The sequence below is a fragment of the Onychostoma macrolepis genome, chromosome 12 (genome assembly GCF_012432095.1).
Source record: "Onychostoma macrolepis isolate SWU-2019 chromosome 12, ASM1243209v1, whole genome shotgun sequence".
Classification (NCBI taxonomy): domain Eukaryota; kingdom Metazoa; phylum Chordata; class Actinopteri; order Cypriniformes; family Cyprinidae; genus Onychostoma; species Onychostoma macrolepis.
The window spans coordinates 5,012,953-5,038,459 of record NC_081166.1 but is presented as its reverse complement, the minus strand read 5'-3'; the positions used below and the strand labels follow the sequence as shown (position 1 = coordinate 5,038,459).

General features: G+C 36.6%; 1 long non-coding RNA gene across 1 annotated transcript; it reads right to left on the bottom strand.

Annotated features, from left to right (window-relative positions):
• Window positions 1-21,124: 21,124 nt before the first annotated feature.
• Window positions 21,125-23,819, bottom strand: LOC131551397 (uncharacterized). Its single transcript, XR_009273748.1, has 3 exons — window positions 22,798-23,819; window positions 22,521-22,579; window positions 21,125-21,377 (listed from the first exon to the last, which is right to left on the bottom strand). It is a non-coding gene; the product is annotated as an uncharacterized LOC131551397 (long non-coding RNA).
• Window positions 23,820-25,507: the final 1,688 nt, after the last annotated feature.

Sequence of the window (25,507 nt, the reverse complement as noted above, 5' to 3'; positions counted from 1 at the left end):
CAACCTGTTATTTGTGGATGTGCAGGGATCTTATTCTTCAATTTATCTCATGGAAACATCTCAGATGCATTTAATTAGATGGCATTGTGACTCTACCTCTCATTGTGATTGCAATGCGCTATTCCAGCACTTAGGGAAATCTAGGAAGCCGACGGCAGCTCACCTCACTGTTGATGAGAGTAGCCTCTGTTTGCCTCCGGGCAATTAGCTCTCAGGGCTGCTGAGGGACTTGGGCCCAGTGCTGGCCCAGCTGTCTTAAGACATAATAAATATTGACTCCTCATACTTCTCTTGTTCGGCTAAGTTAATTAAAGCAGAGACTATTTGGCTTCAGTGTTGCCATATTGAATGTGAAGTAAAGCATTCATTAGCTCTCAATGAAAACCCATGAGTGAAGCTATGAGAAGAAAGGAGGTAAATAAGTGTGAGAAGAGAGAGATTGCAAAAAATACAGAATAAAGAAAAAGTCAGATACTAAAGATATTTCTTAGAGGTTTCTTGTAATAATGATTGATTGACAAACAAGGAATCCCAGATATGAGAAAAAAAAAGATTGATGGCCAGGAGAGTAAATGCAGAGTACAGTGAGACATTTGGTTAAGATTATTTTCTTAAGAGAAAAGTGATCTTATATGTTTCTCCTCTCCTAGAGATTCAGAAGTGATCTGAAAATGTCAAGATACGCAAGTCTGAAATCAAAGCTAAGTGATTTTGATATGTCCACTTAAAGATACAATTATTATGCTTTCCACATTAATTTTTAGAGCTTTATATTTTTATTAAATGACAAGAATTGTTTTAATATATTTTTATAATACAGCTTTTTATGTTTTTTTTATTTAATTAAAAAAATTATAATTTTAGGAACAATGAAATATTGAAAATACATCGATCAAAAAAGTCAGTAATGGTCAGTAATTTTTTTGAAAGAAATTATTTTATTTGGCAAGAAAGCATTACATTTTCCACCAAAATATTAAGCGGTTTTCAACATTATTGATAACATCACTGTTTCCTGAGCAGCAAGTCAGGATATTAGAATGATTTCTAAAGGATCGTGTACAGTATATTTCAAATTCAGCGTTGCAACACAGGAAAAAAAAAAAAAAGCATTTTAAAATATATTAAAATAGAAAACACAATATTTCACAATATTACTGTTTTACTGTATATTTGATCAAATTAATGCAGCCAAATAAATGCATAAGGCGTCTTTAAAAATAAATAAATACATTTTAAAACATTTATAAACGGTATTTCCATTAAGCAATATTTCAGAAAATTGGATGTCAGTTAAGACATGAACTTAAATGCATGTCTTTCCCTCACAGCTTGGCGTGTCGAGATGATCCTAGCCTGAATTTTGATTGTTTCATGATTTACAGGCGAAACTTTCAATTAAACCAGATATAATTCAGGCCTGCTTTGTTTAATTTGGAACAGGAACACTTCATTGTGACTTTCAGTCAAGGGCAGCAAAAACTCTGAGAATCCATACATGCACAATACACACTTCCTTTCAAAAACAGCCAGAAATGTAACGGATCAGAGCTCAGCTATTTTTAACTGGACACACTCAACATGCATGGAAAAACAGCAAGAGTGGAAGAGCCAAACATATCTGTCTGACACTTACACTGAAGTTAAAAACTACTAGAATCAGATGTTTACCATCTGATCTGACCGTGACACTTGTGGGTCTGGAGAAGGATGACCTGATTGACCGAACCAGAGTGTTTGAGCCATTATTGGTTTGGTTGCAGTGCTGCTTGCCTTGAAGTCTCTCTGACTAGAAATCAGTTTACAGCTCAGGAAATAAACTCATATAAACTTGTCATAGTAGCTGTCATTAGAAAGTCACTTTGGATAAGTGCATCTGCTAAACAATGTTTAAATGTAAATGTTAAAAATGATTCTCATCGCCTCTTAGATGTCTTCAGTTCTCATCCTCGTTTTCCCACGTCCAGCGCATAAATACATTTCCAATAAAGGATTCACGAGCACAGCCTGACTCATGCACCCGCCCAGATGCCTCACGTAATTTTCTCTCCGGCTCGTCTATTTTCAGATCATATGCAGGTAATGCAATGCTGCCGCCCCCAGCAGCGGTTCCCACTGCACATCAGCATGCTTAATTTCATCGTAACTCTCTCTCTTTTGCTGTCCTCAGCTGTACGGCTTCATTTATCATAGCGGCTCTGGAACATGTAATGCAACACTTCCACTGTAGACGCCCGAACCGCGTCCATCAGCGGCTTCCATGGTTAATTTATGTCCTTCACTCGAGCCAGAAGCGTCTGCTCATGAAACATGTCTTAAACCGCTGTGATATCTTTTGCTCAAGTGAGCGATTTTTCCAACGTAATGTACCCGGAACCCGTAGCTGTCAACATCGTCCTTGGGAGCAATGATGCTTTGACACACGGCAAGGAGTTTGTGTGTACGGAACGTGATTTCGGCAGATTGACCCGAGCGCACGCAATGGGGTCGTTATGCCTAGAAAGAAACTCGCATTAAGGCATTGTGCCTGTGAAATGGCTACCACATTAGAGAAGATCATTCATTTCCATATCTGTCTTTGTCTTTTTGTTCTCTAGGTTTGGTCATCACAAGCTGACCGTCTCCCAACCAAAGGCCTTTTTTATTTGGCTGTAAAGCTCCATGCCTTCTGTCTCGCACGTCACATCCGACAAATTGCTTGTCCTCATTTGACAAAGGCGAAAAAGAGACCAATCAGCATATAGATGAAAGTAATTGAGCTCAAATTGTTCCAGCCCTTTATCTCGACTCCCTTATGTGTCAAGAAAGTCGGTGCCATTTCTATAATGATGTTGTGGGAGGCTTTCTGTCTATTATACAAATGGTTTCCAGTGCATATAGGAGACCATTATCTAGACTAGAGTATAATGGTGCTTATTGGTCAATTTGGGGATTAAAGTTGTAGAATAAAGTGTGGGATATATCGATTTCATACATGATTATGAAACTACCAGGTCTCATTTGGACATGTACAGTAGGAGGTAAGAGATTTGCTGTGTTATCTCAGGGGATCTTAGACAGGATAACTGCCCTGAATCTATCAGAGAAATGATCTGATAAGGCTACTGGGAAGATTAGATGTTGTTGCAAGGATGTAGATTTCCCACATAGACGCAAAAGCCCCAAATCAAGCAATATTTTGTTTGGTCACACTATATAATTGGGACACTGGAGCCTCATTTATTTCAAGTCAACATGAAATCAAAATTGACCCTATACTGATAAATGTTCATGGTTTTAGTGTGCACAGTTATTTACTAAAAAAATTAGAAATATGGAATAATTCAATGTATTCAATTCCAATAAATAAATAAATGATGAGTTTAATTAAAAATATTATTAAAAATTGATTTTATTTGTTTGCACTTTGTCTTTTTGCTCTTCGTATTAATCATTAGTATTAGCTTACCAGCATAATTATGTAAAACACACAGACACACACAAAAGTACTGGTAATATTTTTATATTATCCATTAATTTTACTGACATTTCCGTTAACTCTAAAACACAATGCAATGTAGTGCAAATTTCAGAAATACATTTTTAAAAAAAATATTGCAAAAAATATGGAAATGTCCTTCATATTACTATTTTTACAGATTTTTCTGTATTTTTCATGCAATTTTGGCAACTCGTGACTTAAAAAAAAAGAGTTTGTCTACTGAAAATTAAATGTGGCGCTAACCTAAATAAAGTCTGAGTCCAAAATAAAAAAAAATAAAAAAACCTTTTTCAAAATTGTTAATAAAAGAAAGATTGTTTGACTAAGAAAATAGTGTTTTACAGTCTAAAAAAAAATCAGTCTTTCTACTTAAAAAAAAAATACATTTAATTCAGTGTTACTTGCCATTATTGTGTAATTAATTGTGAAATTGACTAGCATGATTTTTTTCATTAGGCATTTGCTAGGGTTTTGAACAGAGCCAGCGGCTCGTTTAATAGTCTGCGAAGACATGAATTGCATGCAGTAATTGACACAGAATAAACACACATCTAGACTTCTAGATTATAGCTTTACAAAGCAGTGCAGTCCATTTGACCTGAAAATGTGCAGCGATTTCCAGCCTATTCCTCTCATTCCATTCAAATAGTGTAATAAGACAATCCATTAAACATTTATCTTTGCATTAATTCATATTTAATATTAGCCGTCAGCTCGTGATATGGGGAGAATGGAATATAAATTCATATGCATGTCAGGCTTCGCAGATGAACTAAACCTTGTATGGCATGTTAAAAAGATCCCAGACATTCTTGGAAAACGTGCAATATAATTCATTGTAAATATAATTCATTTTAAATGAATTCCTGCATCATTCATTTCTTAGATAGTTCAGAAACTTTTAATTGGGCACTAATAAAACTTTGAGATGTTGAGACTGTTCCCACCAGTGGCGCTCCTAATGTAACGGTTTACACTAGGGACAGGAAGTAACCACAGGCTGGAGTGTCAGGGCCTGGACAGGAAACTAGAAAGCAAGTTTGCAAGTTGTCACTTAGTAAGCACTTTTGTACAGAGCGGCTCTAACAGAGTTGGGGAAATTGTTTAACTATTTAAGTATTTCTCGAAAACTGCCTTTCATTCAGTCACTGTTGGTCAGCAGATGCTTATTCATAAATGGTGTGCCATGTTCGTTTAGTTCATTCGCAATCAACATGTCACATTCAGTGCTTCTCCACTCACTCATTTGCTCAGAATCAAATCACTGAAATCACTTACAGTGAAGGGATGTAAAGGCAAAAAGCATCTGCAAGTAAAAGCATCTTTCTCTTTGAAGGCCATTCTAAAGTAGCTGTCTTTTTTTTTTTTTTTTTTAAATGCATGCAGCATACAATATTTCATAATATTATAGTAGATATTTTACTAGTGACTGATGTTTTTTTTTAAGGCATAAAATTGATATTTTTCAGTCTCTGCTGCCTTTCATGCCTGGGTTTCAGACTGTGAATGTTCCATACAGTGCTAATTTAATATCAATGATATATTATTATAGTTTTTATCAATATTTATGAATCAGTTTCATTTTAACATATTAGTAATTTTGTTGTATTTTCAGTTTGTGTGTGTGTGTTTAGTTTTAATTATTTTACTATATCAAGTTAAACTGTTGCCTTGGCAACTAGCTGTTTTTGTTTGTTTGTTTGCTTGCTTGCTTGTTTTAGTTATATATCAGTAAAAGTTTATTTTAAGTAACAAAAAAATTATAACTATAGTCTTAATTTTAGATTCAATTTTAGTTTTAATTAATATTACAACCCTGGTTCAGCCAATCAGCATCTTCATTACATAATTTTCCTGCTGCTCTAGAAAGATTAGTCACATGACATTTACGGCTCAGGTGATTGGTTCTTCAGTTTCATGAGCGCAGCACCACTATTTTGCGGTAAATTTAGGATGAAAATTATTACAGACTAATGTTTTTTTTGTAAAATTCATACTTTTGTGGTTTAAATTTTATGTGTAAACCTGCAATGATTATTTAAATCCACTAACAGATATTGGTTGGTCATAGAGAGTCTGTAATTCTTCCATCATAATATTTGCAATTGATCTTTTTCTTACATACTACTATATTTGTATGCCGGGTAGCGATTGGTCTTTTCCTTGCATAAATTGTACTGCTAATAATGTTTAATGATTCTTTATTTAGAAGTATTGTTCTTGCCACCACTGTTGTTTTGTCTTAGAAACTGCAAACTTTTCTCTTTCCTTTTCGGCAAAATCAAAAAGAATAAACACCTTGAAAAAACAAAATGCATAAGCAAATTGCAAGGAGAGTGAATGAGAATGGCACAGACCTCTACGTCGCTTCACTACATACAATACGAGAAGCCTGCAACATCCAGCTGAATGAAGGACAAAGAAGGAATGAAAGAGAGGGAGAAAACATTAGGGAAATTGGCCTGGGTTGTGGAATATCAGCGAGCTCACAGATCCAGTAGCTGGATTTGACCCAGAGGCTAAAGAATCTAATGAGAGCAATCAGTTCCAGTGGCAGGAACGGACTGAACCATCGCCAGTCTGATGCTATGCACCATCTCCTGCCACAGAAAAGAGGATGGATGGATGGATGGATAGATAGATAGATAGATAGATGATAGATGATAGATGATAGATAGATAGATAGATAGATAGATAGATAGATAGATAGATAGATAGATAGATAGATAGATAGATAGATAGATAGATAGATAGATAGATAGATAGATAGATCTGGGTAGCCTGAAACATTCTCAGGGAAACTATAGTGATTCTTTGTCTCTCAACAAGCCATTGTGCATCTCCTTTGTGTCCTGACGTGAGGCTATTGAGAGGCAGCATGGGACAAAGAGAAGCCACTTTATAGCTTCAGTACAGATGTCCAACCTTTGTCTGTGTGTCTGTCGATCTGCCTTTCTCTTTCACTTTGTTTCTGTCTTTCAATTTTCTCTCTCTCTGTATCTCAGTTTCCTCTTTTTATGAAGTTGTCTGTGCTTTATGAGCTGCCCATGGCGGTTGGCACTCTCCTCTCCCGTTGGCTCCGCAGACGCGCTGTCTTTCTGTCTCCTGATCAAGAGCCGCTTCTGAAAGGGAGAGGCAGAAAGGAGAAATAGACTAAAACAGATGCAGCAGGCAGTGGAGATTGTGAATTTTGTGCTGTGGATGAATATAACCTTCAAACGGCGGATCACGCGCACGTCTTGTCGAGCTCTTGCAGCTATAGTCGTTCTCCTGAGTCATTCCGAGACAGAAATACGCAAGTTCCACCCGTTCCACCTGTCATGAGATCAGCCGTAATATCTGGATATAGTTCAGCACTGTTGTTGCCTAGAGCGAGATGGAATTTGATTGGCTGCTGCTGCACAGTTAAATAACAGTTACATTGCATAAAAGTTTGAAAAAATGCTTGAGTGTTGCTAAGTGGTTGCTAGAACATTCTAAGTGATTGATAAGGTGTTAAAATCATGGATCTGGGCACATTCTGCTGTTCAAAAGTGAAAAATGAATGATTTTTTAGGAAAAGATGCATTGAATCAAAAAGTGACAGCAGAGATATTCATAAAAAGATTTACTTTTCATATAAATGCTGTTCTTTTGGGGGGAAAGACAGCATATTGAAGTAAATGCTGCTGACAATTTTTTTTTTAAACATATTAAGATAGAAAGTTATTTTAAATACAGTTATTTTAAAGCATAAAAATGTTTTTAAATATTTCTGTTTTTACTGTATTTTTTAATAAGTAAATGCAGCCATGGTGAGCATATAAGTGTCTTCTTTCAAAAATATTAATCTTACTGACCCCATACCTTTTGAAAACACTAGTGTAACTCGGGTCAATTACAATAAATAATAAGCAGACCTTTATTTAACATGCACTCCATGCATTGCTCTATACTAATTATATACATTAAGAACACACTGCAAGTGTTTCATGATGTAGCTGACCATAATGTAGCACACTCTCACTTTTATTTCTTATCTTTCTTTTCTTTCAAATTTAATTTTAATTTCCCTGTTTTTAATCATCGAGACCTCCTTAGCGAAAACATATCAAGCTGGTAGACCAGCACCAAACCTGCATAAAACAGGCCAGCATGAAAATTCTGGTCTTTTCTCCTTTGAATAAATGCATACGCTACTTTGGTGATGCATTGAATCCATGCAAGAAACAGACATGGACCTTATAATGTGCATTTCAGATATCCCCTTTCATAAGTACAGAAACCTTGCTTTTCAGTCGTTTGCTGCATTTGTTTTTTTGGGGGGGTTTTTTGTGCAGAGTGTCATTTATTTGCTGTTGAAACTGAAGGGCTGAGTTTTGGTGATAGTATAGATGAGAGTGTTTACACTGAATGATCTGACATTGCAAGGCTCCAAATGAGCTCTCTTTGTGTTGTGGTGAAAAGAGAACAACAAGAAATAAAGAGCAGAGAGAAAAGCACCTGAAAGTGAAAAGAGAAAATGTTTCCTTGGCAGGTGACCCTTGTAAAGAGCGGTCTTCTCATTTCAGAGGAATGCCAGAGAGAAGATGAGTGAAAAACAGACAGCCCTTTGTGAGTAGCCCTCTCTGTTTTCTGCTGAGATAAGAAGCGAAGAGAGAAAAGCAAAGCCGTGCATCTCGCCCTTTGCATGTCTGGCCCAGCGAGAGATAAAACAAAAAAGAGGTGAGGGTTTTCTTGGCCTCACCTTGCAGAGTCGCTCTCAGGAACTCCGTCGCACCCATGGAGCTGCCTGACACCTCGGCTGAGATATGGAGGCTGACAGGAAGAGCTTCGGGGCGACTTCCTGTCGAGACAGGATTCGGCAACTTCAACATGACACGCGGGAAAGCTAATTTAGTAGCGTCTGAGTGATGGGTCACACTGGTGGCTTTCGGCCGTGTTGGCTTACTTAAACAGCGAGACAAAAGCTGCCTTGACAGAAAGTGATTAAGAAGAGGGTGAAAGAGCCACAACTTTTCAGAGTTTTGTGTCAGCGTAATTGATGTCACAAAGTTGCCAAATTACATGGCAGATGTCTGATCATGTCTCTTTTTGTATAACTGGGTTAATAAGCACGCGCATGAGTTCATGTTCATGGCATAAGCCTATAGATATTTAAATGATGTAGCCCTCAGTGTGTGTTTAATTGGAAACCCCTTTGTACCGGTAAAGTGGCATGATGGACCTGCTGTATAGACATTCTCATCTCATTTGTTACATGATATGCCAGATGGATTATACGTAATGTTGACTGTAAACTCTTCATGAAAAGCCCCTCTCTATATATCCATTGTCCCTTAATTCAACATTAAACGTAATGGTTGTAGTCAGTCAAAAATATTATTTAATTTTGAAGATGAAAGTATTTGTTAAAGGTCAGGTCGAGTAGAAAATAGATCTTTTATATAGGTTGCATAGTTACACCTATAGGTGGCGACAAATGAGTAGTCTATCTTTACACGTGATTCATTTGAATCACTCGCTCCAATGATTCAATTTAGGAATGAAGCAAGCAACTGTCTTTATAAGTGAGTCACTGAATCATTCGCTCAAATGATTTCTTCCAAAACAGTCATTTGGGAATGTTTCTTTGAGACACCCAGTGGTCTCAAATATTGTGTCTAAATGAAAGTTGATCATTATTAACATTATGTATGTTGAACTTTTGTATGAAAACAGCATATTTGCAATCATCCTTAAATATATGACATTTTATGAAAAATTCAACATGATTAGTCCTATATTATAAGAACAATACAATAGTAATTATAAAAATATATATTAAAATTTTGTGTTTTTTTGTTGTATCTTTCTTATGTATATTGCTTGTGTATATATCTTGTAATATTCATAACATATTGTATATATTTCATCTATCTATCTATCTATCTATAGTATATATATATATATATATATATATTTATATATTTGTGTGTGTGTGTGTGTGTGTGTGTTTTGTGTATGTATGTATGTATTTACTCCCTAACACTGTACACATGTATCTGTCTTCTTTTTGTCTTTCTGCATTTTTGCTATCGCTTGCTCTGAAATACACTCCCTGTCTCTCTGTTCTCTCTCTAGATTTTCCACAGTCCAGAATTTCACAGAGGGACTTAAATAATTAAATTGAAAGTGTCTGGAATGTAATGTTCGAGAGGAGAGAGTGGGGGAGAATGTGGATTGTGGATTAGAACAGAGGCTAAAAATCCGTCACATCTCTGGCCAGGCTAATATGACACTGAAATCGAGTTAGTACAGCCGTGGAGTCCAAAACACACCACAGACATATTCCCACACTGCTTTCCCACAAACATTTCCTCTCTACAGCATCTCTTACTGTTTAATGGAGCGTCGTTCAATTGACGGTCAAAAGCCACACTCTAAAGTGCTTCTCCAATTTGCTGGAACTGCAATCATTGCAGGCCAGTTGGGGGAGATTTGATTAACATGCATTGTGCAGGGGGTTTGGGACCCACCATCATGCAATGACCCATTCATATTATGACAAATCTTTTTAGATTTGTCATGATATGAATAGTTCACCCAAAAATTTCATTTGCTGAAAATGTACTCACACTCAGGCCATCCAAGATGTAGATGAGTTTGTTTCGTCATTGAAACAGATTTGGAGAGATTTAGCATTAGTTCACTTGATGAGCAATGAATCCTCTGCCGTGAATGGGTGCCGTCAGAATGAGAGTCCAAACAGCTGATAAAAACATCACAGTAATTCACAAGATATCCACATGTCTCCAGTCCATTAATTAACATATTGTAATGCAAAAGGCTGTGAGAATGTAAGAAACAAATCCATCATTAAGGTGTTTTAATCCATTGCTTCTGGCCATAATATGAGTCCATAATCCATAAAAGCTCTTCCTCCGGTGAAGAACTCTTTTGGACTGTTTTAGCTAGTAAACAGTGCTTGATTTGTGCATATTTCTCTCCTGATTCAAACAAGATAACTTTTTCACTGGAGAAAGCAACATGAATGATGGATTTGTTTCTTGTTAATTGATGGATTGGAGATGTGTGGAGTACTTGTAGATTATTGCAATGTTTTTATCAGCTGTTTGAGCTCTCATTTTGACGCCACCCATTCATTCCAGAGGAAAATATTCTGCTTCTTTTTTTTTTTTTTTTTAGCTGGTTTTGCTTGACTCAACACCCAATTAGCAATTTTCTGAATCAAGCAACATTCCCATGTATTCGATTCGTCATTTCCTAGGAAATTGGCACAAAATGGAAATGTAAGCTGTAGCGACTGGCTCTTTTATTAAATGTAATTGTGGTTTAGAGCTGTTTATTCAGTTAATCAATCACATGACTTTTTTGACGTTTATCCACATCTTACTGAATAAAAATGCACATTTTGTAAATTGTATTTGCTTTTTTTGTATGAAATCCCAAAATGTGCATAACAATTGGACAATGAATGGGAAAATCAAATAAAAGTCCTTTAATGTAACATTTTAATTTTGGCTAAACTCAACAGAGCAGGCCAGCAAACATGGAAATAATATCTAAAACTTTCACTGTCTCCAAAGGAAGTGTGATTGATGTACGATGAAATGATAAATCCAGCCAATTTGTTTTTTTCTAATGCATTGGGATGTTTGTGCCACTGCCAGACTGGAGATGATATTTTTTCATTGTCAACACCATGGAATGAAATTTATGGAGGAAAAGATAAATGCCATTTGACGGAGTGTGCTGCGCATGAGGCACCTGTCAGATCTTCACGGAGAGCTTGGCTCAGATTTTAGAACAATGGCACGCAATCTGTTAAATTATCTCCAAAATGTCATGGCCCTGCGAGCGAACTAGCACGGTGATTTCCTTTCACTAACGCAAGAATCCGTCACCGCTTTGATTAAATTTCCATCTTTTTACTCTCCCTTTGATTTATATTCCAGACAGATAAAAATAAATTGTCTTTCAAAGAGTAAAACAGTCCAAGCAATCAAGCCACGTCTTCAGTGTCTCTTCAGAGTTTTTTTTTTTACTCAGTGGCTGTGTAAATTTCTGTTACGTGCAGGTCTCGGCTTCTTTGCACCCTTATTTCTGACTGCTTTTCAGGGAGTGTGTGACAGTTTTACTAATAGTGGCCCCAGGGTGCCTCCGTATCTATCACAACAAAGCAAAACAAATGTCGATTACTTCAGCCCTCGAGGGGAGCGTTTAGACTGACACTGTTAACTTGCCAACAGCTTTTCACTAATAACCAATTTCTTCTTTGAGCAAATGTCTTTGAAAATGCCATTTTATGTGCACTACTAGATGGTTGCAGTTGTAGTGATGCAATGCACGGCAAAACTACAACATTTTAAATTCATTCTCATAGTTCAGATTTTGACTGCATGAGAAACTGTGTGGAAACTGTGATACTTTTTTAGGATTCTTTGTTGAATAGAAAGTTTGACAGAACAGCATTTGTTTGAAATATAAATCTTTTGTAACATTAAATGTCTTTGCTATCACTTTTAAACAATTTAATGCATCCTTGCAGAATAAATAACTAAATTAATTTAGTTATTTATTTATTTATTTAAAGTGTTTCATGGTTTCTTGCTCAGCAAATCAGCATAATAGAATTCTGAAGGATCATGTGACACTGAAGACTAATGATGCTGAAAAGTCAGTTTTGCATCACAGAAATAAAATACATTAAAATAGAAAACAGTTTAAATTGTAATATTTCACAATAACAGTTTTACTGTATTTTTATTAAAAAATCAAATCAATTCAGCTTCTTAAACATAATTAATTAATAATTATTATTATTAATGTGTACACACACACACACACACACACACACATGGATCATGAAATCCACACATGGATTCAACAAGTTAAATTTAAATACTTGAAAAACTTAAATAATAAAATAATAACTTTAAATACTTTAAAACTTAAATAATCAAATACAAATAAATTAATAATTATATATATATATATATATATATATATATGTGTGTGTGTGTGTGTGTGTGTGTGTGTGTGTGTGTGTGTGTGTGTGTGTATGTATGTATGTATGTATTATGTAGTTATATATTATTTATGCAAAGTTAACTTGGCTCAAATTTGAAGGAGCATTTGCAATGAGCATAAATTCATATTAATTATGAACTTAACTCTCTATGAAATGTTGATATTGTAATTTCAGCTGAAATGTAAGGGAATACTTTTAAGCAGTAATAAGTTATCTTGACTACTTTCATTGTGTTTTTTATACTGACAGATGTATTTTCCATAAACTAGTGTACATTGTGTGGAAAATACATATGCAGCTTCTGCAGTCCTTGAGCGGCGGCGAGGAGGACTAACATGTTTATCAAAACTGATATTACATACAGGTTTACAAAGCACATAAACCACACGCTGAGGAATCTCCTATTTCTCTTTTCTTACACTTGAGAGTTGCAGGAGACTGATGGGCTGAAGCTGTTTCCCAGAATGCATCACAGCTTCATTGTGGGTTGATCGATGGGATACATGGGGGTCTGACTTTCTTACATCACTGTGCATCGTCAGCCCGATAGCTGAATTACATTACACTGGGAGTGTATGCATGAGTAAGTCTTTCTGATGCTGTTTGTTTGTGTATGTTAAAAGAGGATGCAGATATCACCATATACTGAATCTGTCTCCTATCTACACAGACACACTGAACATCATCTCATATACACACACACACTTTCACCCCAAAAACACAATACAGACTATGCTTTGAATCCCAACGGAGTGGCATACTAGAAAACATATGCCTACCATAACAGCCTAGAAGTCATGTATTCAAAGACCACATGCTGACATCGACACGCTCCGCTACCGACGCGCACACAACAAACCTGACGCTATTTTCACCACATGATAAAAATAACTGCAATCTCAGGTGGCGCAGTAAAACCATATGTTGTGGTATGAATAGCCGAATGATTCCCATCAATACTGGTTCAATATGCACAGCTGGCTAGGTTTCAGGAAGTCAATAGTGGCAATAGTTTTTTATGGCAGCAGTGCACTTGGATATTATATTTGATTTTAAGTGAGGTAACAAACGTCGCCAAGTGTTACTTTATGTGGTAGTATATTGGATAAAATATTACACTTACCTTTTCTTTTCTTTTTTTTTTTTTGCTTTTTGCTTTGATTTTTTTTACTATATATATATATATATATATATATATATATATATATATATATATATATATATATATATTAGTGCTGTCAAACAATTAACCACGATTAATCGCATCCAAAATAAAAGTTTTTGTTTACATAAAATATGATATGTGTACTGATATTTATTATGTATATATAAATCACACACGTGCATGTATATCTTTCAGAGAAATTTTATTTTTATATATTAAATGAATTTATTTATAATATAAATTATATGAATATAAATATAGACATGAAAATACATTTATATATACATAATAAATATACACAGAACACACACATACTGTATATTATGCAAACAAAAACTTTTATTTTGCTTGTGATTAATCATTTGACTGCACTAATATACAGTGTGTGTGTATATATATATTAGAAAATATATTAAAAGGACTTTTATTTTTATTTCCATCCTGTTTTTCTTATTGCCAGTGTATAAATAATCAAGTCGTATCTTAAAAAAGCACAAGTGTTTGAGTTTGACCAGAGAATATTTCCAGTCCAGTCTGCACTTTTATGTATGTTAACGTCCCTAAAATACAACAGCATTGTTCAAATAAAAACATAGAAAAGCTCTAATAACAAGAGTGACTTGTCTACTGTCAATTTCTAATGCAGGCAAATGCCTCATTAAACAGGCAGAAAATAAGGTATGAAACAATAAATTGTATAATCACAAAATAATGGACAGGAAAATAAATCAAAATGTAGAAGACATGAAGTGATCTGGTTTATTGCTGTCTGTTGATGTTCCACAGAAGAGGCTATTTGTCTTAATGTCAGTTTTGCTGTTGTAAGCTTGGTTTAAATATGCCCATATGTAGATGTATGCATAAAAATCAGGTTCAACATTATAGCTTTCCTAAATCTCATTACATTACAATTTGTATTTGGCTAGTATTTTCAAATGCACTTTAATTTTCAGTTTAGATATTTTAGTTTAACATTTAAAATATGCAAGATGTCATGGAAAAAAATATATTTATTTATCACAGAAATTGTATTTTATCAGAATACACAGCTAATTTTAAAAATGCGTCAGTGGAAATTATGCATTTTGCTGTAGTTTGTTTTGTTTATTATTTTAAATAAGTTTATAAAAATATGTATGAATTGATGGTTTTCATTTTAGTTGATAATAATAACCTGCCTGTTTTTTTGTTTTTGTTTTTGTTTTTTTAAACAGATTAGCCTTCATGTCTCTAATTAAAGTGTACATGTTTCAATGTGAATGTTAGGTAACAGTGAATTATTATTAGATCTCAAATTGTTGTGTCTGCTCAATGCCATGAAGCTGCTGTTTTATGTAATTTGATCTTTTTTTTTTTTTGCAGTTTGATTATGTGAAATACTGTTACTCGAGTAACAGTACTTACTTTAACATCGATTTCGGTTTAAAAAGAAATTATCGTTAATATAAAACAAGGTTGCTCTTCAGGAACTCGAGCTGCGTCCAAGAACGCTAGGGGAACGCCTCCAGCGTGACCGCACTCTGATACAAATGTAATCTGTCCAAAGGATGGGCGAGACGTCATGGCGGGTGACGTAACGGCCAGGAAGCATAAAAGCACGTGCGGTGGAACCGGCATCAGCTTTTGTCATTCAGCAACCGCTACTCTGTGTGTGTGTGTCTGTCTTATTTAGTGTTGTTTGTCACTTGAAATAAGCTCCACAATGTCTAAAGTGCAGAGAAAACTAGCACTTGGGCAAGAGCAGATCGCATTACAGGCTGTGTGTTTTTCACTAACAGTCCGTGTGTGGTCTGCTTGAGAGCAGAGCACACAGAGTCAGCTCTCGAGGGAGCTGATTGCCTGTTGTGAGCGTTTGTCGCTGCGTATGCTTACTCTCAGAGGGCTCTCTTTGAGGAGGGAGCTTTCACCTGCGTTCCTTGCGTTACCGGCCCGCTTTCGCCGAGGCGGAGCAGCGGATGCGCTCGTGGGGATCGCAGATGGATCAGGTGGAAGGAATGAAGACGGGCGAGCCCCTATCTTCTTCCTTCCCATCAGATCCAGCGCCCGCTCTCTGGGTTCGGAAGCCCCGCGGGTTCTTCCCCCCAGAGAGAGGGCTCGACGCTCCGCCTGTCTTTCTCCGAGGAGGTGGACGTGAAGGGCATCGATGAGCTTTGTGAAATCTCAGTGTTTGCACGAGAAATTGTTTGCATGAGAAATTGTTTGCACGAGCATTGTTTGCACAAGCTTATTATGAACGAGGTTGTCATTATAGCAGTGTCCCTGCATAGGAACGGAGTTCGTGCTGTCAGCTCGAGAAAAAAAAAAGGGGCTGATCGTGCTTCTCCCCGCCGTATGATCTCGCGGTTCTGGCAGCGGCGGCGAATGAGATCGCACATAGAACAAGGGATGCTTCACATTTGGAGAGTGTTTGGCCAGGCTCAGGTGGACCTCTTCGCTACTCAGGTAAGTACACAGCGCATGTCCCCTCTGGTACTCTCTAAATTCATCCAGCTCCACTAGGGCTGGATGCCATGGTACAGACGTGGCCGAGGCTTCGTCTGTACATTTTTCCCCGATCGTTCTGCTCCCGGGAGTTCTGGCGAGAGTGCGCTGGGACGAGGTCAGTCTACTTCTGGTAGCACCGTTCTGGCCGGGCCGAGTATGGTTCTCAGACCTGATTTCTCTCCTCGATGGCTCTCCATGGGAGATTCCTGTCAGGAGGGATCTCCTTTCACAAGCGGGGGTCTGTCAAGTTGTAGGTGTGGCCCCTGAGGGGGCAAAGCCCATAGCTTCCGGTCTCCCATCCGAGGTTGTTGAGACCTTCCTCTAGTCCAGAGCTCCCTCAATGAGGAAACTATACGCCTTGAAGTGGAACTTTTCACTTCCTGGTGCGGAGACTGCCAGCTCGACCCAGCCAACTGCCCAATTGGTACAGTTCTGGAGTTTGTGCGGGCCTGTTCCTCCGCAGGGTTAACCCACTCCACCCTGAGGGTTTACGTGGCGGCTATACCGGCCTACCGCGCCCTTCTCGGTGGCCTTTCAGTGGGTAGGCACCCCCTAGTTACATGTTTTCTCCACAACACAAGGGACTTGTACACCCTGAAGTGAAGTGTCACTTCATGGTGCAGAGGTTGCCAGTTCGACCCTGCCAACTGCCCGTTTGGTACAGTTCTGGAGTTTGTGCGGGCCTGTTCCTCCACAGGGTTAACCCACTCCACCCTGAGGGTTTACGTGGCGGTTATACCGGCCTACCGCGCCCTTCTCGGTGACCTTCAGTGGGTAGACACCCCCTAGTACATGTTTCCTCCAGAGGCTGAGGCCTCCGGCCAGAGAGCGTTTGCTATGTGGTGGATCAGGATGCTATTCCATAGCCTCGAGTCCTCTGCTCTCCCCTCTTGGGGATCAAGACTCACTCTTCAGAAGTTGGCCTTCGAGGGAACGAGACGTCCGGCATCCCTACAAGTGGTTGCTTAATTCCTGAAGTTGACACCGGTTCCACCGCACGTGCTTTTATGCTTCCTGGCCATTACGTCACCCGCCGTGACGTCTCGCCCATCCTTTGGACAGATTACATTTGTATCAGAGCGCGGTCACGCTGGAGGCGTTCCCCTAGCGTTCTTGGACACAGCGTCTCGTTCCCTCGAGGAACTGGGGTTACATACGTAACCTAAGACGTTTTCATACCACATGAAGGTCACTTCAAGTTTCACACATTTCACAAAAGAGACCTATGCATAAAAACATTATATGAAATATACTGTTTCAAAGGCCTTAATCAGCATTCATGGCCATATGGTTAACTAATGAGCCGAGACGCTCTAGTACCAAGAGCAACTCATTTATTTGACCTTTCGGGATGAGCAATGTGTCAGAATACACTTCTATTGGTATCAAGTGTTTGTGGTTTTATACCTTGTTCATTCAGACAGAAACCCTATTAATATTCATTGACATATGTAAGTAGTAGTTGTAGCACAATAGCATTTTATGTTTGGATAGACACTGATATGTACAATATCAGCATTATATAAAATAAGGTAAAAAGTCTGAAACCACACTGAGAAATACACTTGAAAATGAGAAATCTCAGTTTTGAGAAATTAAGAAATTATTGATAATTTTGTCAATAGAAAGTCTGTCTGAAAAGACTGAAAGGGTTTGTTCATGTTTCTGAAACTGTCCAAATGTGATACACAGTAAGTTTCATTATCTATCCAAATGTACATTTGTTAGTGGCATGGAAATTCAGCTGATTCTCCAGTAATGAGCTATGTTTTCCCCCCTAACATGCAGGGCTATATAATTGTTTTGAAATTATTATAATTTTTTTTTTTTTTGTATTTCGTAAGTGACTCTGTAGCTGAGTTATCTGATGCAGTAATGAAACACACTCATGTGTATGTATTCTCTCTCATATGTACGTTGAGAATTCAGAGGGTAAATTAACACTACAGAGCCCCGCACATGACATGCGGACGAAAATATATTAATTGTGGCCATGAATTAAGAGTTTATTCCCTCGTTTTTGTTAAATTGTGGCCACAAATTAAGAATTTGTGAATTAAGAAAAGTGTTGTACTAATTTAATGCCTTGTTTTGATTTAATTAAAAAGAGGGAACAAATTAGTACAAAGTGATTACAATTTACTAAAAAGGGGGTAGTATTTATTTAAAAGTGATTTAATTTGTAATGCGTGGTCACATATTAACTAAAATGAGAGAATTGTGAATATATGGAAAGTGGAAGATTGATTGATTGATTGATTTATTTTTTTTAATTTAAAAACAATATAACTTTTATTCAGAAAAGACAAACTGATCAAAAGTTACAGTCAAAACATTTATAATGTTACAAATGATTACTCTCTCAAATAAATGTTGTTCTTTTGAACTTTCTATTCATCAAAGAATCCAGGAAAAAATAAAAAAATAAATCTAGGTTTCCACAAAAATATTAAGCAGCGCAACTGTCAATAGTAAGAAATGTTTCTTGAGCAGCAAATCAGCATCTTAGAATAATTTCTGAAGGATCATGTGACACTGAAGACTGGAGTAATGATGCTGAAAATATAGCTTTGCATCACAGGAATATATTACATTTTAAAATCTACTCAAATAGAAAACAGTTATTTTAAACCATAATAATATTTCACAATATTGCTGTTTTTACTGTATTTTTGACCAAATAAATGCACCCTTGGTGAGCAGAAGAGACATTCCCGACCCTAAAATTTTAAACCCTTACTAAAGTTCTCTAATTAAATATTTGTGATCAGTTAGACATTTAATGCCTCTGTGTATCCCTTCAATATAGTCAGTTTTTGTTAGTGGCGTTTAATATAACTATTAAAAAAACAGTAGCTTGACTGCAGTTGCCTTCCCAAAGCTGTATTGTTTCCTCTCACTTTGATGTCAAAATCCTTCACTGCTCTTCTTCATAGCTCAAGCACAATCACTCTCATCCATACCTTGTTTACACAAAGAGAATCGCTCAGAATCCAGTCTAGTCGGACAGGCTTTCCACTCAAGCCGAGGCAGATGCTTCTCTTTCGTCCTGATACTTCCTGACTCTTGGCGTCTCAACAATAGAGGCGATTTCACATAATATTGTCCATTAAGGGCTGCTGGGAGAGAGGTTTGCTCTGGGCTGAGTATCGGTGCCCTGCTGCGGAGGTTGCCCATGCCTGACTGCTTATCAGCCGCTAAATTGTTCTCCCCCTCGCACCGATGGCAGATTTCGATGTTTCTGCAACATAAAAGAGAGAGGGAGGCCGTCAAGAAAAAGAATGGAGGGAGGAAAAGGAGGGGTGGTGAATTTTTATTTTTGAAGGGAGAAAAAAAAAATCAGTGCATCTTCAAAGTGGTTTTATTAAAGTATTTCTGATTCTTCAGAGCCTTTCATGGCATCTGCTTAGCCTTAAACATGCCTCGCTGGAATCAAGGTCAGAGATTAAAGAGGCATTTGGGATACGAGCTTCAAAGATGGGATTTCGGAGGAGTGTTATGACAATAGAAGCAGTATTTTCAGTATGCTCGCTTAATCTTCGTCACAGAGAACTAAATCTGTGTTTAACATTTGTTCCGCCAGTCTGTCATTATCGTGAAACTTCTCATAATTCTTTCTCATCTTCTGTTTGTCTTTAGAATGTCTTCTTGCGCTGCAGCATTAAAGCTGACCTAACACGCTAGTCACCAGTTTATGGGTTAATTACTGCGACTTGCTCTTGAGGTGAGTGATATTTTCCTAAATTGCTGTTAATGAAGTTGGTAAATACAAAACTTTTTTGTTGTTGTTCCCATGTTTTTCCATCTTTGAATGTGTTGTGACCTCAAGCACAGTTACAAGCAATTAAATTCAGTAATTCAATCAGTTCTTTTTAATGAATCACATACTGCCTGCATTTTATAAAAAGTATGTGAAATGGAACATTTTATGTAATGGTAAACATTTCAAACAGTATTATGCTACACTGTTGTCATGTTACCTTGCATGTTTAATCCAGTGAGTGCTATTCATTTTGCATTTTTAATCTAGTTTTTGTCAATATAATTGAATAAGTCAAGAAATTGATGTGAAAAATCATTACTCCTTGTTGCTTTGGCACAGTTGGTCATGTTGCATACGTTGCATTGTGGAATATTTCCATATCATATATGTTTTTTTTTATATATATTTTTGAAAATACATTTAAAAAATGTGTATGTATATATATATATATTTGAAAAACATTTAAAAATTTTGCCCTCCATACATTTCAATCCAAGCAAATACAATCACGTCACATTTGAAGAAAAATGTGAACATATAAAACTAAAAATTAGCACAGAACAGAATGTTCCATTGTAAAAGAAAATACACTATTGTTATATATATATATATATATATATATATATATATATATATATACACATATTCAAGAAGTCTCAGTTTTCCCAGTTTTTTAACAAATTTAGTTGTTGAGTATTTTTTTTTCTTTCAGCTCATCCTTCACTGCATTTAGTGTAAATGTAGACTACTGTACTGTGAGATTTTAAATGTATTTAAAACTTAATATTTTCAGATTCAACAATATATTTCATTGAGCTTTATTGTTTTACAACAAATTGTATATTTAGCATATATTAAAAATATATTTTGAGAAAACAATATGTAATTTTTTTTTTGCCATACAGTGCATGAATGAATGAATGACTTACAGTACTTATTTAGTTACTTACCGACCCTAAACTCCAGTGTAATTAAATACATTTTGTTAGTAGTTTCTACTTTGTTAGTAGTTTGAAAGCTATAGATTCAAAGTAACTTCCCTTTGGAAGGCGCACACATCCAGCGGCCCAGATGGGGAACCACAGCTGGCGTTCCCCTGTGTGTTTGGGTTTGGTGCCAGCCGAGTGGGTCCTGGAGTCTAATGTATGCCCACACACACTCTTGGCTGGTGGGGAAGGATTTTTGTGGCTTTGTGTGTGTTTGTGTGTGTAGGCTTTTGCATGAGAATAAGCGCGAGGCCAAATGTGAGCATGAGTGTAAAAGTGTGAGCGCAGGTGTCTGATGATGTGCGTGTGGTTGCCAGATCCTCTTACCGGGAATCTGTGGCAAGTGGGCAGGTGATGGTGATGGGTCAGTTCCCATCATTCTCCTCTCTTGGACTCAAACTGTCTAGTTGAAAATCACCTCTAAGTATTTTCCCACCTTTCTCCTTATGTAATTTTGCCTCTTCTTAATTTGACTCTTTCGTATTCTGATGAAGAAATATGACAGCAAATCACTGCATTTCTGCATTGTGTATGAAAGTTTCCTGCCAAAGATGATGCAAATGATCTAATCTAATCAGCCAGCATCTCTCGCTCCTTCGTATCTCTCAAATACATCTCTTTAGCTGGTAAATGCATGCCAGTAATACTCTGCTGTTATTTTAAATTGAACATTATCTCTTCCCCATATCTAAAATGAGTTTTTACTGTGCCGTTTTCTTTCACTTGATGTTCAGCTCTGGTTTTGATCGCATGCAGCCCTGCTGGGCTATAGTCTTTTATTGATAATGTACCATCATTTATTGATTTTTTTTTTTTTTTCAGTTCATCATTCACATTATCAGTAAAATAAAATAAAATAAAATAATTAAATAAAAATTGCCTTACTTAGAGGAATAAATTCAATTAATTCTGTCTTTATTTACTCACCTCTATACGGAAACCGCATATGAAACTACATATGGAAAATAAATAAATAAAATAATTGTAACTTTAAATCTCGTTATAGTTACTTTATATTTCACAGTTGTGTGAAAATGTGACTTTATATATCACAATTATGATATTCTATTTTATGTTTTTTTGTCTTAATTTATTTATATACTACTATAGTAGCCTATACCTTTTTTTTAATTAGATTTTATTTTTTATATTTTCAATATTCAAGTTTAGTTTAGGTTTTAATCATTTCTTACATGCCTTTGTCATTTATATATATATATATATATATACATTTTTTATTTTATTTATTTGTTTGTTTTGTTTCAATGTTAGTAATTTTATTTTAGTTATTTGCCACGACAGCATTTCTAATTTTTGTAAACATTTCAAATGTTTAGTAATCATTTCTTACATGATATAACATATATATTTTATTCCAGCTTTATTTGAAATAACAAAAACTATTTTAATACTAGAACAATGCTGTATTTTCTTTCTTTGTTTTCTTTTTTCTTTTTCGTACAATTACCAATTTTATTTTATTTTTTTACTCTGAGCCACAAATGGGCCTCCATACCCTCATGTCAAACACTGAAACGACGTCAGCAGATAAAGGACCTTGAGTATTGTGCACCTGAGTGTATCTAGGGTGTGAGAGTGCGAAGTGAAGTTTGTAAATGTGATCTCACCTTATCTCAGAACAATCCTTGCCAAATTCATTCCCCTTTTCCTTCTATCACTCACGGTTCTGCTTGATGTTAAAAGCCAACAAGAAACACATTTACAACATATTTTACTTCAGTTTGATGTGTTTGTAAATAGAACAGATATAAATATAATAGAATATTCAGTGAGGAAAAATATAGAGGGATTGATTAGATCATGAAAAATACAGCTTAGTGATGCCAGAACAAGATATTACATTTTGATGGTTACAAACAGTAAAACTGCTGAAAATGTACTAACCCTCTGGTCATCCAAGATGTAGAGTATTTTCTTTCTTTATCAGAACAGATTTGGAGAAATTTAACATTACATCACTTGTTCACCATTGGATCCTCTGCAGTGAATGGGTGCCGTCAGAATCAGCGACCAAAATCCTGATAAAAACATCACAGTAATCCAGTCCATCAATTAACATCTTGTGAAGAAAAAAATCTGTGTGTTTGTAAGAAACAAATCATTCAGACATTTTAATTTTAAACAATTGCTTTTGGCCAAAATATGAGTTCATAATCTATAATAATGCTTCCTCCAGTGAAAAAGTCCATCCCCTGTTTTCTTCCCACATCAAAATCCACTGACATATTTAGGACTGTATTGGGCTGTTTGCACTTATAAACAGTGCTTGATCTGGGCATATTTCTCTCCTGATTCAGATAAGATGACCTTTTCACTGAAAAAAAAAATATTGTGGAAAGAAGTCTCATATTTTAGCTGGAAGCAACAGTTTAAAGTTTTAAATGTCACAAACATTTTCACCTCACAAAATATTAATTGATAAACTGTGGTTTATTGTGATGTTTTTATGAGCTGTTTGGTACGGTGGCTGAGAGAGCTCAACGTACTGCAAATGTCACGTATCATCGGAGCCAGGGAAACGAGGAGACGTGTGTAGTACGGTTCGTGGAATGGAAGGAAGGAGGCGGGAACCGGCGAACAGTTTTTAATAAAATAAACAAACATCAAAGTAAAGCGGCAGCCCCTCACGGACGACTGCCGCACATAAAATACAAAATAAAAGTCCAGGCCTGGTCCTCTCTCGTCTTCCACTGTCGTCACTCCTCCTTTTATCCTTCCGGAGCTCCTCCGTGGGACTCGAGACCGGTGAGTGGCGCAGGTGTCGCTCATTATCATTAACTCCACCGGCCTCGCTCTGTTCCCACGGCTCTCAGCCCCGCCCCACTCGCCACAACGTGGAACTCCGGAACTAAGACTTTATTGACTACAACCATCTACTGACATATAGACATTGCACAATGACGATTCACAACTATGACAATCTACAAGACTGAACACTGAGACAAGGAAACACAGGGCTTAAGAACACTGGGGAGACTAGATAATTAACAACACACAGCTGGGGACTAATTAACTAATGATAACGGCAAACAAGGACAGGAACAGGAACTCCAAATAAGGCCACAAGAGGAGGGGAAACACAAGACGTAGAGACACAGTCCGACAGCAAATAGAAAAAACACCTGCAAATTAAGAAAAAAACATCATCAGTTTGACAACAGGCGCGCTGCAAATGCTCATAACACAACCAAATAAAGAAACACACTGCAAATACTTACAACACAACCAAACAAAGAAACGCGTTGCAAATAATATTCTTTATTTGGTTGTGATGTGAGAATTTGCAGCGCGTTTCTTTATTTGTTTGTGTTGTGAGCATTTGGAGCACCTGCTGTCAAACTGATGAAGATGTTTTCTTGATTTGTTAGTGCTTTTTCTATTTGCGTGTGTTTTCTGAAGTTGCAGCGCGTTGAGCTCTCTCGACCACCGTAGTTTGGACTCTCATTCTGATGGCACCCATTCACTGCAAAGGATCAATTGGAGAGCAAGTGATGTGATGCTATATTACTGTTACTTTAAAAATGTAAATTGGGTCAATTTTAATTGTATAGTGATTTTCTTTTTCTCATTCAGAGATGTTTATTAGGGTTAGATGACTGGATATCACCTGTACAGATCTGATGGTGAAAGTATTGTGAAATTAAATTCGCCACAGCGTAACGTCAGATCACACGTACTACTTGCTAATTATTTGACAATTCACTGCAGATTTAATTAATTGTGAATTTGTTTTCTTCGGTTGAGCACGATTTGATACCAAAACAACCCGGCGTGACCGTATATGCCCTCTCTTTTCATCTCTGTTGTGCGAGCAGACGTATATTCCATCCGATTGTGTTTAATTCAACACAGAGCCAACTGTATTTAAATTACTTCAAAGAGTTGGAAGCAGTATTGTCAAAGGCTTTGGGTTTGACAGCTCACGCTGAGGAGAACGAGGAGGCGCAGGACGCTTTACTATGTATGAGAAGCCTGTCTGATTACTGCGAGAGAATATTACAATACCGCTAACGTTCCTGAAGGATTGAGACTTGCTCATGAGATGCTTTTGTCAATAAGATTTGAGCCTAAATTATGCCAATGTCCTCTGATGTGTGTCAAACTGGAGCCCAAGGCTCTGCCGTCTTAGATGTAGTGAAATAGTCATTTCGGGTGGCTGTTTCTTTAAGTGCATTGACGAGAATGCTTGCAAAATCTCTCAGCAGGTGAATGCCAGAAGAGTTTGGGGGTTTATTTGAGAACACTGTTTGAATAAATGGGTTTTGCACGCATAATACTGTAGTTTATTTTCGAGAAGCTGAAATTAAAATGGGCTCTTGAAAGCTCAAGTTTTTGTTGTGAGAAGTTACCCTTCACATCTGCCTAAACTATGTTGTACGCATTAAAACATCTTGTGGTACAAATGAAGGCACACATGCTCACACTAATGGGGTTGAGGTTGGTTGGTTATTTTATTTTATTTTAGTTTATTGTTTTATTTTTATTTATAACGTATTATAGTCATTTTAACAGTTTGTCTTTTTTTTTTTTTTTTTTTTATTAAGAAACTGACTATTTCTCCCTGTCTACTGTCTTTTTTACGTGATAATTTAAG